General features: G+C 40.8%; 1 protein-coding gene across 5 annotated transcripts in view; it reads left to right on the top strand.

The window, feature by feature from the left end:
- The window catches only part of RPTOR (regulatory associated protein of MTOR complex 1), a 370,661-nt gene that overhangs the window by 105,495 nt on the left and 249,788 nt on the right, over nt 1–15,378 (top strand). The gene's annotated exons all lie outside the window — the stretch shown is intronic.

Genomic DNA, 15,378 nt, shown 5'->3' with positions numbered 1-15,378 from the left:
CTTGCCAGCTGCCGGTCCCAGGTCACTGCCTGCTTTAACTTAACCCGGGTTTCACAGCAAATGCCTTAACCCTGATACGATACAACTACCCCCATCGCTCCCGTGGTCATATGCCATGTGATTTTGAAGTGTATCTTTTCCGAGGAACTATACCTTACTCGATTACTAACAACAGATTTAACTCTAACGTCTCTCACAATACTCCTATCCTCTCCACAATGCCGTCTAAACGCCAGACACAGCGGGACTGCCTCCAGTTAATTTCTTTAAAAATCTGTCCCCGTCCCAGGGGATCAAGGGCAAAACTTCCGCAGATAACTCTCGCAAAACATTGTTTGCACTAAGTGCACCCTTTGAGCCCTCAGTGGCACCCCCAGTTTCTTTACCACCCCTGGGAGATGACGCCCACTAACGATCAGTGTCATAAAACAACTACTGGCATCATTCAAAGAGGACTTCTCCCAAGAACTCAAATCAGCCATCCAGACATGCCAACAATCCATAGATGCTGTTTGTCAACAGGTGGACCATTTGGAAAATAAACTAGAGAAAGTAGTCAAGTCCCATTATGACGTAATTACCCTCCATGAAGAACTCGAACATGAAAATACAGATCTTCGTACTAAATTTGGGGATCTTGAAGACAGATCATGCAGAAAGAATGTCAAAATTAGAGGCATCCCCACCAAATTGATCATCCAGCGAAATGGAGCTACAAACATTGCTTCCTCACCTGAAGTGGGTGCACAACTCCTTGCATTGCGGAATCTAGAGACTATCACTTATAAACCGATAGACAGTAACAAGATCTCGCAGGAATGGTCTACAGTGAGACACTTCGTGAACGTAATGTATATAATCTAGAACCAATTCTGTTTTCTTATGTTCTGCTTCTCACATCTAGTTCAAGTTCAGTTTTTCTGATTTGTGGTTGGTTCTGACCGGTGGGGTGTAGGGTACCAGAGGTATCTTCCTCTGGACACTATGTGTGTCTTATCTTACAACCCTGTACGCCCTAACGATCGGGACAGATAACTCCTAGTCAGGTGTAAATATGTATTTTTTTTCTTCAAATGCATGCAACCAGACTTACCCTACCTGGAGTTGATCCACTCTATTATTCTTGATTCACTCGGTTACAACACACTTTATCATTCATAAATTTCATAAAGTTAAAATACTGTTCTATTTATTTATTTAGACCCCACACCCCAATGTGTCACCAGGTTAGGTGGCCTAATACAGCGCTTTCCTATTTTTCTTTTTCTATTTCCCACCCACCCATGGTCCTGACCATGATACATTAGATCTGAAAAAAACCTGCTGTAAAAGTACTCTCGATCTCCTCCCTTCTCCCCTATCAAGCATTCCAGGATCCAACAGTTACAGGGTTCTCCTCCCATTTAACTCATAAACCCAAATCGAAGAAATCAATCCCTCCTCAACTGGGACTTCAAGATATAGAACTTCAAGTCACCCTCACATATTTAGCTCCAATGGGTGATTCTGCTATTTCCCTCAACATATATAATAACCCTAAAAATGGTTAATGTAGTGTCCCTGAATGTAAAAGGTCTCAACTCCCCTAATAAATGGAAGTTAGCACTAAGCCATTTTGCTAAACTTAAAGCCCATATTATCACTTTACAAGAGACACATTTCATGGCCTCCTCTCCACCGCAGTTCACAAATAATAAATACCCGCTCTGCATTACATCTAACGGCCTGCCAAAAAAGGCTGGTGTAGCTATCTTAATATCACACCGCTGTAACTTCTAGCTGGAGAAACAAATCTCTGACCCTGAAGGCAGATTCCTAATTATTATAGGACAACTGGAAGATAGCCAGTCACAATTGCTAATATATACGTGCCAAACTCCAAGCAAATCCCATTTATATAGAAATTCTGCATTACAATGCAAACGTGTCTTAAAGGATCTTTAATGGTCTTAGGAGATTTTACCTAGTTCTGGACCCCATTTTGGATAAATCAACTTCCCAACATTCAATAAAAAAACGTCAGCCAGAGATCAATCCCAGGCATTTAGGCGTATTCTGTATGAATTTGGTCTATATGACGTATGGAGAGCAAGAAACCCAAATTAGAGAATATACTATTTTTTCACCAGTCCACAGATCCTTCTCCAGAATTGACCTGTCTCTGTCAGATAAATGGACCCTCCAACCGGTCTGGTCGGTCTCTATCCTTTCAGTCTCCTGGTCTGACCACTCAGCCCTATTAATTAAATGGGACATGAAATCATCCAAACTCCCTCCTAAACCATGACGCCTTGGTGACTACCTTTTATCCGACGCAGAAGCTAAAGCCTCTATAGCGCAATCCCTAACCCTATACCTAGAAACCAATCTCCCGACTGATACATCTCTATTCACACACTGGTGTGCTCTTAAGGCGGTAGTTTGATTATCTATAATCCAAGCCGCTGCTAGACACCGCAAGAAAATAAGGCAGCAACATGCGGATGTTGAACAGAGATAAGCGGAGTTAGAAAGTAAACTCAAATTGGCACCCACTAATAGGACTATATACAGAGACCTTCTTAAAATAAGGGAAGAGTGGAATGTCCTAACCTTGAAAGAGGTCCATGAAAACCTATTTAAATTAAAACAAAAATTTTATACTGAGTGGGATAGAGCAGGCAGACTACTCGCCAGAAAATTGAGAGGAAAGCAGGCAATGGAGCGTATTAAAAACGTCAAAGAACTAAAAGGGGTAATGGCATCAGACCCACTAGAAATAGCCTTTGCCGAATATTATTCCACCTTATATAATCTAAACAAAGACCCACTGACCCCTCAACCTTCCGCCACAAGCATAGAATCATTCTTAAGGCATCTAAACCTTCCCTCACTGAAGCAGTCAGACATCCATACCCTTGAATGACCCTGGACATTAGAAGAAATCCAAACTCTTATTATTAACTTACCAGCTGACAAAGCCCCCGGCCCAGATGGATACAATAATAGATTCTTCAAAACTTTTAGTGATGCATTAACTCCAATACTGTTTCCCCTCTTCAACGAGGCCTCGACATGCGGCTACTTCCCAGAGGAAATGTTGGAGACAACGATAGTAGCTTTCCCCAAGCACGGAAAAAATTAAACAGTACTGTCCAATTACCGTCCAATAGCTCTTTTAAACTCAGATGTTAAAATGTATGCTAAACTTTTAGCGAACAGACTTTATATGGACGGTCATATAAAATATGTCTATTCGCTGACGACGTCCTTCTTTCAATAACCAATAATGAAGGAGGTTTGTGAGTTTCTAAATGCCTATGCTGCAGCTTCACGCTATAAATTGAATAGCTCAAAAACAGAAGCTCACCCTATAAACTTCTCTACTACCCTTTTAGACGAGCTCAAATTGGAGTATGACTTCTCCTGACAGATTAAGGGTCTAAAATACCTAGGTATCCAAATCTCTCCAAAAGTATCGGAACTGGTCACTTCCAATTACCTCCCCCTACTGCACAAATTCTCCCTCATGACAAACGATTGGATGCTACTTTAAATTTCATGGTTGGGCCGCATCTCCGCCTGAAGATGATTTTACTCCCCAAATTACTGTATTTGTTTCTGACCATTCCAATCCTCCTCCAGAACCACTTATTGGACAAATTAAATTCTATACTGTTAAAATACGTATGGACGGGTAAGAGGGCCAGATTGACTCAAAGTAAAATATCCCTTCCAAAGTCAGAGGATGTCTTGTCCTTTCCTGACTTACATGTATATCAAATAGCATGTATCCTTGCACCCATAGGTGCCTGGTTTGCAGAGGATAACATTAAATCTTGGGTTCTACTGGAGAAGGGCCTGATATCTCCTATCTTGCTAACAGACTTACTTTGGCTGCCCATCTCTGAAAAAATGAAGTCCATACAACGATCTTCGGTGCTTCTTTCCACAAGACAATCATGGTTATCACCGGTTGCAGTCACTCGTGAAATATCCCTCAAACCACCAGAACTCTCCCTGATAGGGATAGCACATTTAATCCCAGATTTAACGTTAGATCTCTGGTCCTCTTGGGGAATCACCTCTCTAAGTGATATTTTGAAAGAGGGTGCTCTAGTCACTTTTGCCTGTATACCATCTGAGTTGTCTGAGTTTGCGATACCTAATAAAGATTTCTACAAATATCTCCAGCTACGGCACTGGTTACAAAAAGTTTGTTCGACACCTCATATACTATCGCAGATAACAAAATATATACTCCAAAAACTCTAGAACAGAATCTAAAGGTGGCATCTCTTGGTGGTATAACCTAATGGTTGGATCTAGAAAACCTGCTAGGTTTGGTTCCCAATCCAAATGGGATCTAGACTAGATTAGATTAGTCGGATAGAGAATGGAAGGCCATTTTCAATACATGCTTCCATGTTTCGAAATGCCAATCCCATGTTGAACAATTCTATATGATCATTCACCGACAATATCTAACCCCGGCTCTTTTACATACAATATGGCCAACTTCACCTAATACATGTTGGAGACAATGTGATAATGTGGGAACGATATTCCACATTTTTTGGTCATGCCCTAAAGTTGCTGTATTCTCTCTACTTTCTGAAATATCAGGGACTACAATACCACTGCACCCTAAATTAGCTTTGTTTCATATATTCCCTGATAACGTGCATCCAGATGCTCGATATTTACTGGGCAATATTATGGTATCCACCAAACTCTTCCTAGCACAATATTGGCGCACACCATTGATCCCCACGATTGTAGCCATAGAGGAGGATGTTCAAACCCACTATGAGTTCGAAACAGCTGGCCTAACACTCCCAACAATGCAAAATACCCAAATAACAAAATGGAATGCATGGAGCACTTACATATTGACAAGAGTTCTGAAAACCCCTTCACCATACCGGACAACCCCTTAGATAATCATCAGAAAAATGTGTCTTAACAGGTCTTTCCCAACCACAATGTCTTTAAAACTTGTCCTAGGCACCACTCCTTGCAGCATTGCCCTATTAAACTGGACTTTCATGCATTTTCAGTCACCCCAATATATCTTTGACATGTTCTCCCATTCACTGGTTTATGTTTAGAAGTATAAGCAACTACCCGATTGAGTTGTGACCCTTTCCCCTCCCCACCCTTTCTCTTTCTCTTTCTGTATCCCTTCCCCAACACAAAAAAAAAAATACCATTCCACCCTAGAAGGGATTTATCAACATAGTATAGGATTACCAGCCCAGTTTGCAATGCATATAGAAAAAGCCTCGCTGGAGAAATAAGACTTTGAGCTTAAAGCTATTTTTTTAGCAATGCTGTACAAATAAACCTAGTGTGGCGTCTCCCAGATATCACTGTTGCTTATTTTCTGTGTATCCTAACACAGCGATATTAGTTCTTTGTAGGTTATCATTGATTAGAACTGCAGGCTATTGCATATTATTCTTGACACAGAATTCTTGTGACGACATTGTGAAACTAAATTCCCCCCTTTCAGCGATCGTCACACATTGTATTGTTAGCACCAGGTCCTAGTAGTAAAACATCTCTAGCACTAGGCCTTTGCAGTTAGAATCAGAATCAGAATCAACTTTATTGGCCATGTATGCTTGCGCACACTAGGAATTTTTTGTGGATTTACAGTGCAGCATCAAGCAGGGATGAAGGTGGGGGGGGTGAAGGCATTACATATATTACATTAAGACATTACATGTGGGGAACACATACCCGCCGAGCTGCACAGCGCCTAGGCAGCCATCAGCGGCGCCACTGGTCGCTGCAACAGCCAGGAAGGTAACATTAAGTACAGTTATCACATAGGGAGCACATACCCACCGAGCTGAACAGCGCCTAGGCAGCCATCAGCGGCGCCACTGGTCACAGAAACAGCCAGGTAGGTAACAATACAAGCAGAGAGACAGTACAGTTATCACACATGGAACATATTTGGCCAAGCTGCACAGCGCCTAGGCAGCCATCAGCGGCGCCACTGGTCGCTGCAACAGCCAGGAAGGTAACATTAAGTACAGTTATCACATAGGGAGCACATACCCACCGAGCTGCACAGCGCCTAGGCAGCCATCAGCGGCGCCACTGGTCGCTGCAACAGCCAGGAAGGTAACATTAAGTACAGTTATCACATAGGGAGCACATACCCACCGAGCTGCACAGCGCCTAGGCAGCCATCAGCGGCGCCACTGGTCGCTGCAACAGCCAGGAAGGTAACATTAAGTACAGTTATCACATAGGGAGCACATACCCACCGAGCTGAACAGCGCCTAGGCAGCCATCAGCGGCGCCACTGGTCACAGAAACAGCCAGGTAGGTAACAATACAAGCAGAGAGACAGTACAGTTATCACACATGGAACATATTTGGCTGAGCTGCACAGCTCCTAGGCAGCCATCAGCGGCGCCATCTTGATCATGCTGCTCAAAGGCAGCAGTAATAATATTATTTTCATGGCAACTGAAGCATGAGTTCGACTGGTTGTAGCACTTTTCTTCCAAAGCTGGCACACCCTGCCAGCTTGTTGTTCAACGGGTGTGCAACTAGTGATGGTACAGCATACAGGCTTTGCAAACAGTGGTTACGGAGGTACATGGTACAAATCATTGTAAAGAGACAGTAAACAAAGAAAATACATAGCTTTCATCGGCTTAGAGGCTGAGAGAGATGGTAATTGGTGAAAAATAAAATGATGCCATGTGCGGGTGTAAGTCCAAATCCAGTCCAAACTCCAGTCAAACTCATGCTTCTGTTGTCATGCTTACGATGCAGGCTAAGAGCAGGCAAAGCCTTTAAAGCAGGCTTGCAAACATTTCCAATATTAAAGGAAAGTTTGGGTCAGCTGGTACAGGGGGAGGGGCTGGTGTTTGCACAAATTCCTCAACAGGCTAATTAGTGGAGGGGGGAAGTTGCAGGCTCCAAGTAACAAAACAATTCACAATGCAGACTGTTCTTTAAATGAAAGCATCAGATGTTCAAAATGGGATTTCTGTACCTGTAAAATAGGAGATGAGATGGTTTCAGAACTTCTCTCCAGTCAAACTCATGCTTCTGTTGTCATGCTTACGATGCAGGCTAAGAGCAGGCAAAGCCTTTAAAGCAGGCTTGCAAACATTTCCAATATTAAAGGAAAGTTTGGGTCAGCTGGTACAGGGGGAGGGGCTGGTGTTTGCACAAATTCCTCAACAGGCTAATTAGTGGAGGGGGGAAGTTGCAGGCTCCAAGTAACAAAACAATTCACAATGCAGACTGTTCTTTAAATGAAAGCATCAGATGTTCAAAATGGGATTTCTGTACCTGTAAAATAGGAGATGAGATGGTTTCAGAACTTCTCTCCAGTCAAACTCATGCTTCTGTTGTCATGCTTACGATGCAGGCTAAGAGCAGGCAAAGCCTTTAAAGCAGGCTTGCAAACATTTCCAATATTAAAGGAAAGTTTGGGTCAGCTGGTACAGGGGGAGGGGCTGGTGTTTGCACAAATTCCTCAACAGGCTAATTAGTGGAGGGGGGAAGTTGCAGGCTCCAAGTAACAAAACAATTCACAATGCAGACTGTTCTTTAAATGAAAGCATCAGATGTTCAAAATGGGATTTCTGTACCTGTAAAATAGGAGATGAGATGGTTTCAGAACTTCTCTCCAGTCAAACTCATGCTTCTGTTGTCATGCTTACGATGCAGGCTAAGAGCAGGCAAAGCCTTTAAAGCAGGCTTGCAAACATTTCCAATATTAAAGGAAAGTTTGGGTCAGCTGGTACAGGGGGAGGGGCTGGTGTTTGCACAAATTCCTCAACAGGCTAATTAGTGGAGGGGGGAAGTTGCAGGCTCCAAGTAACAAAACAATTCACAATGCAGACTGTTCTTTAAATGAAAGCATCAGATGTTCAAAATGGGATTTCTGTACCTGTAAAATAGGAGATGAGATGGTTTCAGAACTTCTCTCCAGTCAAACTCATGCTTCTGTTGTCATGCTTACGATGCAGGCTAAGAGCAGGCAAAGCCTTTAAAGCAGGCTTGCAAACATTTCCAATATTAAAGGAAAGTTTGGGTCAGCTGGTACAGGGGGAGGGGCTGGTGTTTGCACAAATTCCTCAACAGGCTAATTAGTGGAGGGGGGAAGTTGCAGGCTCCAAGTAACAAAACAATTCACAATGCAGACTGTTCTTTAAATGAAAGCATCAGATGTTCAAAATGGGATTTCTGTACCTGTAAAATAGGAGATGAGATGGTTTCAGAACTTCTCTCCAGTCAAACTCATGCTTCTGTTGTCATGCTTACGATGCAGGCTAAGAGCAGGCAAAGCAGTATACATATAGGGATATAAGCACAATGTTGTTTAAATCTTTATCATTAAACATGGGACTGTTGGGATACATATGGGTATGATTGCCTCTTATATAATGCCACCCACTCTCAGAATGAGAGGTGTCTCTATCCCTTTTACTGTATGGTCAGGGATAAGTCATAGCTCGAAAGTAAAAATCTATTACAAGAGTGTTATGTTGATGCAGCAAAGTAGGAGAAAGGCTCTTGAGAGAGGAGGAGGAAAGAGGGGCCAGTGGGCTGGAGACATGGGCTGACGTGTAGAGTTCGCACTGTACATAATAGACATCATGTGGGCAGTTTAAAGGGATTTCATTTTCAAAGCACAAGTTATATTGCAGTGCTGAGAATGAGGCCCGTAAATCCGTCTCCTGATGCGTAGGACATCCTTATCACACCAAGTTCCACTTTACCGTTCCATTCATGCCAGCATTTTCGGAAGAACTGCACAGGGATAAAACTACACACACTTACGTATATAATGATTCAAGTAGAGATTATTTCCTTATTTATAAATATTCCTCCTTATTTCTTCTATGAAGGGATTACACAAACCTGTTGGAGCTTTAGTGCAGTACAGCAAGTTTGCATACATATATACAGTATGTTTATGGGACAGTATTACAATACATATAGCATACTCTGTTATCTTGCCCTGTAGGTTTATGCGTTACCTTTACATTTTACAATATGGTGCAAAAGTTTTAGGCAGGTGGGGTAAAACACTGTAAAGTAGGAATGCTTTCAAAAATAGAAGTGTTAACAGTTTAATTTTAATCGACTACATGCAAAAAGAATGAGCAGAAGAGAAATCTTAATCCAAAAATATTTGGTGTGACCATCGTTTGCCTTCAAAACCGGATCAATTGCTCTCGGTACACTTGCTCAAAGTCAGGGATGTTATGTAGGATTATAGTCTGGTGTATGATTAACCAGTCCTACCAAACAGGTGTTAATAACCATTTTCATATGTAGGTTGAATCACAGTCGTTAACTGAAACAGAAACTGCTGTGTAGGAGGCTTACAAATTGGGTGAGGAACAGCTAAGCTCAGCTTCAAAGGTGAGGTTGTGGAAGACCGTTTCTTGTCACAGGTAATACAGCATGGCACAACTGAGTACAGCAACAAGACACAAGTTAGTAACACTGAACCAGCAAGGTCTCTCTAAGACAAAAATTTCAAAGCAGACTGGGCAGATCAAGCACAAAGAAAGAAGCACAAAGAAATGTGCAATGTTGAGAACAGTAGACGTAGTGGTCGGCCATTGAAATTTAGTGCTTCAGTTGAAAGACACATGATGCTTACTTCCCTTCAAAATCGAAAGATGTCCAGCAGTGCCATCAGCTCAGAACTGCCAGAAAACACCTACTTTTTGGACAAATCTGGCCAAATGTAGTCAAAATGTATTAGAGGGCAGTTTGATTCTTAAGAGCAGGCATGGTGACACATGGTGAAGGTTCCTTTGAGGCTGCATGTCATCAAATGGAGTTGGGGATTTGGTCAGGATTATTGGTGTCCTAAATTATGAGAAATACAGGCTGGTACTTCTCCATCATGCAGACTTCTGATTGGCTCCAAATTTATTTCGTAGCAGGACAATGACCCCAAACATACAGCCAGTGTCATTAAGAACTATCTTCAGCGTAAAGAACCAATAGTGCTGGAAATTATGTTATGGTCCCCACAGAGCTGTGATTTCAACCATCAGTTTGTCTGGGATGAAATGAAGAGACAGATTTCAACAAGCCTATACTCATAGAAGATCTGGGGTTAGTTCTCCCAAGATGTTTGTAACAACCTCTCTGCCAAGTTTATTCAAAAACTGTGTTCAAGTGTACCTACTGTAGAATGAATTGTTGCTGTGTTGAAGGCAAAGGTTGGTTGTCACCAAATACTGATTTGATTGAAGGTGGGATTTTTGCAAACGATATGCACGATAATGTTATCATTAACAATAGTATCGGGCATATCGTTTAGTGTGTACCCGCTATTTCAATAACTATGCCCACTTCCGCGGGTCATTAATGATTCCCCTTCCTGCCCTGTTCTCTAAACATGCAAACCGTTCTGCCTGTATCGACAATGACTGCATGTTCAGCGGGTTCCGGGTGACGTCGCTGAGCGATATAGCTAAAAATATTGTTAATTGTTTTAGCGCTAGATCGCTCCTCTGGGCGCGCAGCCAATATAATTAATGATCTCATTAGCAATATCGGCACTGCCATAAATCGTAAAGTATGTACCCAGCTTTAGATTTTGCTTCTGTTCATTCACTTTGCATTTTTGTTAATTGATAAATATAATTTATTAACACTTTTTTTTTTTAAAGCTTTGTTACTTTGCAGCTTTTTTTTTTTTTACTCTACCTTGTTACTTTTTTCCACACCTGCCTAAAACTTTTGCACAGTACTGTACATCTACCATAATGCCTTTTGTACTGTATATTACCTTTTCTGTCCATTTTACTTTCATTGATAGTGTGAGATTTATAGTAGCCTGTTGGTTCGTTAGGTACCTGAGGCACCCTGATGTTACCGTTTCAGTTAATACTCTGAGTATTGATTCATTTGATCAACAAAGTAAAGAAGCTGCTTTCACAGAATGATGGTCGAGGAGTCTTTTTTAAGCTTTTAGATTTTTACTAGGTTTCTAACCCATACTGTATGATGGCACTAAAGTATATTAAAAGCCAAGACGGTTAGACAGAGCCTAACACGTTGGCCTATATAAATCCTCTCTACAACTCTATGGGCAAACTTCATGTAAAGCAACCAAGAGGTTAATAACGCTGGAATATCCAGCAGTGGTAGACTGTAGTAAATGGAGATAAGCCTCTAATCCTCCTCTCACCAAGACCCAACAGACCATGCAGCTCTGGAATCATTATTTGTACATTGTAATGAAGCAGTGCTCATTAGGATATTATTAATGGCTTGTCACAAAGTTCGGCTTGATGCTTTTCAGGAAGAGGTGGGCTCTTTTATAACCACGCACTTGCTGTGATCGTCTCTGTTTCTTTTTGTTTTCCATGGCTGTAACCACTCTGAGATGCAAATCAACTGTTTAGCAATTATATCAATATATAGTAGGTTAAGCCAAAGGTTTTGTTTCTGTATCAAGCTGGGTAACCATGACTTGTTTTGAATAATGCTATATATTTTTTTTTAATTAAAGAGGAACTCCATGAGTGTGTTTCTCAAATCACTGCAGTTTGACATAAGACATACAACCTCTGCTGGTGACATTCCTGTGGTCCCACAATTTCAGGGCTGTGTATGGGAATCCAGGAATCCAGCTGTACTTATAGGAAAAATATTCTGAAGGTGTTTTTTTAAAGACCTATACAAAATAAATATATTATTGTTTTTAAGTTGTAAGAACGGTGAAGGTAGATGTACAGTAAATCTTAAAATCTGGAGAACAAGGAGGATGCAATCCTCAGCTGCTATTCCCGATGGGGGAAGAAGCGGCGGAGCCCTATTCAATGCTGTCATTACCGACAGCATTGAAGAGGGATCACGGCAGAATGAGCCCTACTTTAAAAACTGTCTGGCCCATTCTGCCGATAACGGCCGTGGATTGTCGCGATCCCGGCCATGTATTGTCGCGATCCCAGCCGTAGACCGACCATCCACAGCCGTTATCATGGACAAGCCCCCTTTTCAACCGATCGGCAGATGGGACACTGAATCCCGCCTGACGATTTGCTGTCGGTCAAACCGCAAACGGGCGAGGATCACAGCTGTTGGGAGGTATAGACAGCTGTGATCCCGGATTGCATTCCCCCCCCCAAATTTGAGATCCGCATAAACAATGTATTTTTTTTTTCATCTGGGAACAAACTCCTTGGTTGAGTTGGGAAGACTGGAGTAATTTTAATACAGCAAACTAGGGGGTAATTTATAGACAGCTACACTACTAAATAGGAATCTGAATTCTGTCAAATATATAATAGCGATATTATACATAATAATAGAATACATATTAACATTATACATAATAATTAGACAATTATTATTACAATAATACAATATTATTATTACTATAGTTATACATATAATAATAGCCTAGGGCAGTTTTTATGAATGATTAAAGTTCTTGATCTGTAGATGTGTAAAATTAATTTTGCGTTGAAATTAGCTGCTTTGTTTTGGAGTTATGCAATGCATTCACCATCCAATCACTATGCATTACCATTGAGCTCTTTGAAAATGTGACAATTTGGTCAACTCAGCCTGTGCACCTGTTGGTTGACCTGAGACATGTGACCTGCCTGAGAGTTTGTAAACTCTGTTATGTGCAGCCCACTAAGCAGGGGTAATACTACCAGGTACCAACTCCTAAGGGAATGAAAGGTAGAAAATGTCCCCCCCCTCAAACCTTTGCACATTGAAAAGTGGACACATCAGCTATTAACCTTATTTTTCTATTTGATCGTTTTTTTTCTGCGCCTATATGCATTTTGTGAGACAATATTTGCCAATTCTTTCAAATGCAGTGTCAAATGTTTTTGCTTTGGTTCTCCTAAATATCCCCATTTATTGTCATGCAAAGGTACAATCTATCTTTCATTTGCTTCAATTGGTTAATCATTACTTTAAATTGCCCATGAAACCGCTGTCTGAAAGTTACCCATTCTACTGGGTATACTATTTATCTTTAAGATCATGTTGTAATGGTTTTGAAGTGAAATAATAATACAGTATTCTAGATATACTACTATATACTGTATATGTACAGTTTAAAACCGTAGTCAGCTATACATAGCACAGTATTGCCATTAGAGGGAGAGAATTCAATTAGCTGTCGGAAATTACTGCAGGCTAATTGTTCCCCTGGGCGATTCAATCCGCCCCAAAGCCAGACGTCATCAGGGATTTTTTTCACCTAATTCAGGCTATGGGGTTAATGCATCAATCTGTGAATGGATTATGTGAGTAAATGCCAGTTAACACCTTTGTTAATAGGTGGTAAGCCTATTGGGAGAAGTCAGAAGGCTAATTGAATAGCCTTGTCTACCCCCACTTTTCACAAGTCGCATTTTACCATAGGTATTTGAATGTCTCAATAAATTGTTTTGGTTTGCCATCTCTTCCTTTGTCTTGATTTAATGTTCAAAGGAAACCTATATATGCATGAATTAGAAAAAGACCAAATAATATTTGTATTAATGGGGAGTTCTGATGTTATCACCTCAGTGTTCATTATTTTTTAGGGATAATTAACCTCTTTCCTCCTGGTTCTGGGTCTGATTCGGGGTTGGAGAGTTCGTAGGGCCAATTTTTGTGTTTTTTAGTTACACAACTAATGTCCTGATGGTCTTGCAAATGTGGTTGCAATGAAAATGTCTAGACAAATTGGTTGAGCATTTGTGGGGAGTGATTTAGGGGGGGGGGGGGTGTGACTCAAATGCAGTGTGTTGTGGTTGTTTTAAGGGAGCCTGTCTTAACCTCCTATTTTGCCTTTGCATGCAATAGAAAAGGTTCCCATCGCAACGGAAGAGCCTATGGTTGCCCAGAGGTCCAGTGGTGCATCTTTGTATGCAGCTGAATGGATCATAGACTCCAACAGTGGTCGTCTCTATACATTGCACAGTGGCTGTGGCATTAGAATGTTTTTGAAGATCCTCTTTGTGCGAATGTGCCATTCCATATGCAGCTGCGTCCACCTATAAATCAAAACCTTTGCGCATTTATATAGTCATTGGACGTCTCTGATTTATAATATGTATATAGTCTGCGGTATGAGTAAATTCTCTTTATACGTTGCTTACAGAGAAGGGATAGATCTTCGATTCCTAATTCACGTAATAAGTAATTTTTGCATTCTTTAGCGTTAGTTCTTATTTTCTTGAAGTATTTTTTTTTATTATAAATGACATGTGTGGTAGCAGCCAATATCTTACTTCAGTCCTGGATTAATGGACATGCTCACCAAATATGAAGGGTGCTTACATCTTAGAAATGTGTTAACAGAAAACAAGGCAACCTGTAAAGGATATCTGATGATCTGTAGCACCGTGTAAGAAATGCATGGCTGTTCTCTTATTACTCATAAAACACGTATGAATGACTAAAAAGCCTTCCCTACTTTCAATTTAGCTGATTAAATACCTCGTACAATTTCCCAGTGTTCAGTTGCACAGGAATGTTAATGTTCAGGGGGAGAATTAAGCATTCAGTAATGCCAGTCATTTCCGGATCATTAAACAAAGAAACATTTACTTCACTATTTAGTTGAGAGAACAGGCAGAGATGTCACTTGATAAATTGCAAGGGACATCTAATGCCTTAATATCTTCTATGCCTTTCTATTTTCATTTGAACTACCGTCAATGATCCATTATTTTATTTATTAACAGTTTCTTATATAGCGCACTAATCTTGTTGGAAACGGACGATATTTACGCCTGGTGGAAATATTGTCCATAATTGAATACCCCCTAAACATGTAAATGGAATATTATGGACAGGACTTAGCAGTGCTTCCTCGTCGTATTTGTAAGTTCTAGATGGAGGACTTCTGGATAGAGGTTTCAATATGTTTTATTGCTGTAGTGGCTCCTGAATGAATTGGGGGATGTGAGCAAAAGTGCTACTCAAGTCTTTATTTCACACTTACCGGATATAAACCTGGTTCATTGAGCAGACATGTACACATTTTACAGGTTTGGTGGTTTACTTTGCTTATGCAATCAATTGCTTTCTTTTTGTGAAGGTTTTTTTAATATCTGTGAAAGTGTAAAATGATTTACTACTAGTGTTCTTCATTAGACTAACTCAATGTTTCCCAAAATTTCTTGAACCACAGTACCCTAGAATATCAGCATTTTTGGTCACAGCACCCCTAGGCCAAAAGTGTTTTATTGATACGTTTGGAAAAACATTAAATAAAAGTAATGTGCTAACCATCCAGAAGGCCAGTTTTTATTTATTTATTTATTTATTAACAGTTGCTCATATAGCACAGCATATTCTGTTGTGCTTTTACAATAGGAGACAGTGATAAAACATACTAGGTATTTACAGTCAAAGGTATGAGGGCCCTGCTCG

Source organism: Crinia signifera, chromosome 6 (genome assembly GCF_055691185.1).
Source record: "Crinia signifera chromosome 6, ASM5569118v1, whole genome shotgun sequence".
Classification (NCBI taxonomy): domain Eukaryota; kingdom Metazoa; phylum Chordata; class Amphibia; order Anura; family Myobatrachidae; genus Crinia; species Crinia signifera.
Note: the sequence above shows the minus strand (reverse complement) of the source record. Positions and strands in the feature narration are given on the sequence as shown.